A 6000-nucleotide genomic window follows, 5' to 3' on the forward strand; every position below is an offset into this window, starting at 1 on the left:
ATAACTGCCAGGACAGAATCAGTCACATCATTCCCCCCATTCTTCTCCAGGTATTCTCTAATAGTTCCCAAGCTTTTCCTCTATAACACAGCTTTCTATTTCTTTCAGGCAGTCTGAGAAACAATGGAGATCATTATTTAATTCTTATAATTTTAGACACAGTAAGTGCCTTACATCTCCAAAAAGTAGCTGGGGGTTATTCACTGGATGAGTATGTCAAGTGCATGAATATATCCAGCCTTACATTCAGCCATGGCAAGCTTTACTGGGAAAGACATTGAGACTAGATCAGCAGGATGAAACACTTGAGCTGATGGCCATCCCCTGTGTAACTCAGCCCCAGTTTTCAGGTTTATTTATGCACAAATACCAAGAATAAACTAGTCACTTAGCATGCTTGGGTGCTTTTGAGAATCCCCTTAAGGAACTCATCCCGAGCTATAAGTACTTCACTGCCTTTGAAGCCTTGACCCACAAGCTCTTCTTAGCATATGGAGCACAGAAACCCCATAAGCCACCCAAACTTCCTAGGCAAGAAGGTGTTTCTAATCCATTAATGGCTTTGCTTCAAAATCATCCACCAAGATACATTCAGATCTTGACTGACAGTAGGTTTTATGATTTAAGAAAGGGAAAAATTCTATCTTTCTAATAAAGCTTGCATCAAAATTGCCATTAAAATATTCCTAATGTTACAAGTTTGGTCACATATGCGTATCCTCTCTGTCTCTCTCTCTCTCTCTTTCCCAGCCCATTCAGAGCTGCCACTTTATCCAGACTAGTTTGTGGCCAGTTAAATCTTATACACATCAGTAAGGATTTCTCCAGTAAGTTTTACTTACCAAAAAAAGTGTCCCAGCCCACCTGCCAAAGCATTTCTTCAGGATCTGGGTCTGAGACTTATCTTAACTACGTGTTGCAGATGAGTTTTAAAATCAGCTCCAAAACATTTGGAAATTATTACAGTCCACTAGCTCTGTAATTATAAAAAGCTGACAGTACTTTGAAGGTTCAGTTAGAGAAGACTAATGCTGCAATTACTCAAAGCCATTTGCAACCTGATTATCGATGAAGGTCATATGTTCATATCTGTGCATAAACCTGAACCACTGAAGGGCTGGATGCAACAAACCATCATGCCTCCAGGCATCTCTTGTTAATATGCTGCCCCATAAAACCATCTGCTATAAACTAAGAAAATAATATATTGCATGCTGGTTTAATTGTTAGTTATAGTTTCCTTGTAAAGCAGCATATATAAGAGGGCACTGTGAGAAGCTGGTATGTTTTATGGAAGAGGCCAGCAAATCCCAGCTCAGCTGTATGGAAATGATTAGCACCTGCATATTGGTACAAAGCAGCAAAGTTTAGAAACCATGATCTCAGCTTTTGGCAGAACGAAGAGCCTGAAAGGTCTTACGTTTTCCTGGGCAATAAATCCAGTGGTTACTGGATTATATTAACTTAAATTAGCTTCCATCATTTTTTTGTAGCAGCGTAAACTATCCTGCTCAGATCTTGCCCAGTCAGGCACAAGTCTTGAAGGTATTGCTTCTAGTGGACAGGAAAGAGGAGTCACACAGTGAGACCTGACCCTACCACCCATACTCCCATGAGTAGACTTGTGTCTGTGATTAATTTCTTGGGTAAAAATCTCTTTTGCATTAAAAATGGCAGCTTTTGTCTCCAAATGCTTTTAAAAAATACATACACACACAGAAAAGTAATTTCACTCTGCCAGTATAGAAAAACCTTTCAGCAATTTACTGACAAGTAAACATTTTTGCCAGACATTCTAGCAAAATGAAAACATAGTTCAAAGTAATTCCTATGTTAAAACAGCAGTTGGGGCTTTTGGGGATTGTTTTAGTTCTGGTTTTGTTGGTAGTGGGTTTGTGTGTTCTGTTTTCTTACTCTGTTGGACTCATTTTGATTACTATTATTTGCATGATGAAATGTAAAAACCTAACTATGAGAGCCAAGATTGCAGAATTAAGGTCCCTTGAGTCATTCAGTCCCTTTCAGCAGAACACTACAATCAAGGGGGTATTTTACCCAAGAAGAAGGTGCTGTGCAAGAGCCACCATGAGCCCCATTGATGAGGACTGTTGCAGAGCTACCTGGGCTGTGCCCAGCCCACACTCCACGCAGGAGGACTGTTCTCTAGGAAACTAGTAGGTCTCAGCATTAATTTATCCTCCCTTTTATGTGTTGTAATTTAGAGAAACCAAGTTGCTGCTGTGCTAAAAGTGCAGGCTAGAAGCAGACAGGACCAGGGGCTGTAAATCCAGGCAGACCCACCAGTCTTCTCTTAAATGCATACATGCAGCAAGGAAGAGGAAGTTGACTTCCCCATCCAGTCACTTCTTAGAGGTTTGGTTCCAGTTCTCCTTACTGACCTGCAGCCCTTTCCATCAGTGGAGCTGCAGGGGCATTGCAGGAGAGTCCTAAACTCTTATGTGTTGTTAATATCAATCACCTTTGGGAGTGGAAAATTGTCATTCCTCTGCCTACCAGTGCCAGGGAGATAATGAGCTTAGTGGGAAGCAGAATAAAACACAGGAGAACAGACAACTTCATCTCCCACCACCTGCAGGGACCTGGAGGAAGACCTGCCACCAGCCTTGGTGCTGCTTATGAGGCTGCTGATGCCCCTCTGCCCAGCTGAGCAGCAGTGGCTGCTTGTCCCCAGCCTGCAGCCACACTGAGCTCACAGGGTTCAGCACCCAGCCAGACCCCAAACCCAACACACTCCTGCAACACACCACGGCCCCAACACCTACACAAACACCCCTTAACTAACACCTAGAAACTCCTCCAGCTGGGAGGAGAGCTCAGCAGAAAGGGCGTTGATGCCTTTGACTAGACAGTGCTTAAGAAAGAATAAAAGACAGTACTTTCTCCCTGGGTAATACTGCCACTTTCACTTAATTAAATTCTTTAACTAGGCATTTCCCTTCCTCACACCTCCCTGTTAGCAGACATCTCATTCAGAGTAGGAAGATGAACAGTATTTTAGTTACCTTGATGTTACCCACAACAAATTAAAAATCAAATAAATCTAGTTAGTCACTTCTAAAGCAAAATGTCTTTTGTGTTACCTTATTAATTGTTGGTTTTTGTTGTTTGGTTTTTTTCTTGTAGTCTGACACCCAAGCTAGAAATCAACTGGTTATTTGTATGTTTTACAGCATTCCCATCCTCTGCATTAGTGTTACCCTGTCTTAAAGCTTTTAATCAAAATAATGAAGTCCCAGGTGTTTAAGGACTGGGAAAAATGTCTCCCTATTCTCCATTGTTTTGCGAAGTTGTTGAGATCACTGGTTTACAGTTCTGTTTATCTCAGAGGCTTATTTCAAAGCCTTGTCCTGTTGTTTGGTAGCTTCACTTTGAGCCAGAACCCACATGGTATCACAGCAAAGGCAAACTCAGCCTGTCAGCAGTAGAACAACTCAAACATGTCATTAAAACAGACTGTCAAATTCGCAGAGGCTTGGAAAATAATTAAATTTTATATTTATTTATTTATTTAGATTTTGTGTGAAAAGCACAGGAAACAACTGGAACAAGAGAGAATATGAAGAAAGCCAAAATCAAATAAATCCCATTTGTCCTGGTTTGCCTTTAAAAAAAAATCAAAAAAACAAAAAAAAAACAAACACCAAAAAAACTTGGATAGGGTTTTTATCTTTTCTTGTAAGACTACAGAGATGTTCCTGTCTGAGGAACATCTTTTATACTGTCTGAGCACTTCACGATCAGTTCACAAACAACTGCACACTGAGAAAGTTCATCTAACCTCATTTTACACTTAAAAGGACTCTCTGGGCTTGATCCATTTAAAGTCCATCCTCGTGAAAGGTTAGTACTGAAACCAGACCTTACCCTTGCCCTGACTTGTCCTGGCTCAGAGGAAATTATTTACTGTCAGGTTAAATCAAATCCCCACATCCATTGAATCACAGATCCTGTTCCTGACCTGAGAACCTGCCTCAGAGGAAGAGCCAAGGACTCTGTAGGGCAGAGGGAGAGGCAGCCACCCTTGCCAAGACTGCAGATCCAAAAGAATTCAAGCTGTTCCAGACCAAAAATGCAGAGCCAGAGTGTGGCATGGGAAGGAAGGGACCAGCTGGAGGCCCTTGGTCAAATCCCCTACTAAGAGCAGCTCCCATTAGATCAGACTGCTCAGGATCATTTCCAGGTAAGTGAGCATCCCCCAGGATGGAGATCCCACATCCTGGCTAGGATCCAGCTGGTTCCAGTGTTTGACCACCCTCATGGGAAAAATAAAAAAAATTAAAAAAATTACAGAATAGTAGATCTAATGTCATAAGGCCAGCAAAGGAGTAACTTAATTTTTTATCAAATGTGCAATCTGAAGAAGCAATGGTATAACTGCATGGCTGCCTGAACCCCCTGGGCTCTGCTGAGCTGGGCTGCCCATGACACGTGCATGAGGAGGGAAGAGAAACTATTTGGAGAACATCTTTGCTTGCTGGCCACTTGGTTCTTCCAATCCCTACCCATAGAATCAAGCTCTTGTTTCACTTCTCCAATAAAGCTTCTGGCATGGTAAATCCAGCACCAAGACTCCAAGGTTTAAGGCCAGTTTTTAAATCAGGCTCAGCAGGCACTGTGGTCCCATGCCTGCCTCTCTCTGCACCCAGACAGGACACCTAAGCACAGCAAGCATCAATGCCCAGATCCAACAGGCCCCCCCCAAACACTGCAGGCCATCACCCAGCCCTTCACACACCCACCACCTCCCTTGGCTTTCCTTGCCTCTCTGCAGAGCAGCTGCCTCTCACCCTGGCCATGAACCTGCACCTCTGCCACCACATTTTCTCCTCTCTGTATAAAGGCCCAATCTCTCCCTCCCTCCCAAAGGTAGCCACAAGACTACAGTAATGCTTGAAAATGAAAAGGCCCATAAAAGTTACAATAATTAAAATTCCATTTTAATTCCTCTGCACGGGGGAGGGAGAAGAGGTCTCCAGCACATGTTTTCCCACTGCCACAACAGTTCATGCATTGTGTTATAAAATTTTTCAGTGCCATTTATTTTTATTTGGCCTGTGAAATACTCTGGGGAAGGCCTCCTCATAAATGGCCCATAAAGTTTGACAGGAACTAAACCTCCCACTGTTTTTGTGACTGATATAAAAAAGAACCAACTTAGTTGGCACCCTTAATGCATGTTTTATGGGAAAAGGAAGACTGTCCCCTCTGTACAAGCAGCCAATTCCTGAGCAGACCAAGTACAGTCCTGTAAGCATCTTTTGTGGCCTTTTACGAGGTAAAGCTTTCCTTATAAAGTTCTGGCCTCACCACAAATCCACTTCCCTCTGGGCTCATCCATTAATAAGCACTTTCATTAAAATTCCACCTTTCTTAGAGAAACAGCCAAGCTAATTTAACAGGAAATTGACTTTCTCCCTCACCCTCCTGTCTTTGACTGCAGCGACAGAAGCCAGCATTGGCCAGAGACATCCTGCCCATTAGCATGTCTCCATCTATTTGTAAAAGCCACACGGTTCCTTGCACTGTTTGGGGGAAGAGGAAATGGAAAGGTCTCAAGACAGCCACTTAGAAGATGCAGTTGCTCTCAGAGAAACACCCAGAAGTTAGTAACCCGTTACATCTTCTGCTATCATCAGCCTTCAAGAGAGTATGGCATGGCCTGGGGAAAGCACGGGAACAACAATGGAGCTAAAAGGACCAGGACCAAATAGTGATGGCACTGGTCTGAGGGTTACTGGTCTGGTCAAACACACAGAAGATGGACAGCAAGAGGAGATCAGATTGAGAGAGATTAAGTGTGTAAGTGGGTAATAGACTGTGCCACAGATATGGCTCTCAGTCCACCGCACTCAGTCCTCGTGATGCTCCTCGAGATGTTAATCTATCACAAGCAAAATATCAATCCTATAGTAATAAAAAAAACCCAACCTCATGACACAGACTACAGTCCAGAAAATAAATTTCATTGGCATGCCAATA

The sequence above is a fragment of the Chaetura pelagica genome, unplaced genomic scaffold, assembly GCF_000747805.2.
Source record: "Chaetura pelagica isolate M959 unplaced genomic scaffold, ChaPel_1.0 scaffold45, whole genome shotgun sequence".
NCBI classification, from domain to species: Eukaryota; Metazoa; Chordata; class Aves; order Apodiformes; family Apodidae; genus Chaetura; species Chaetura pelagica.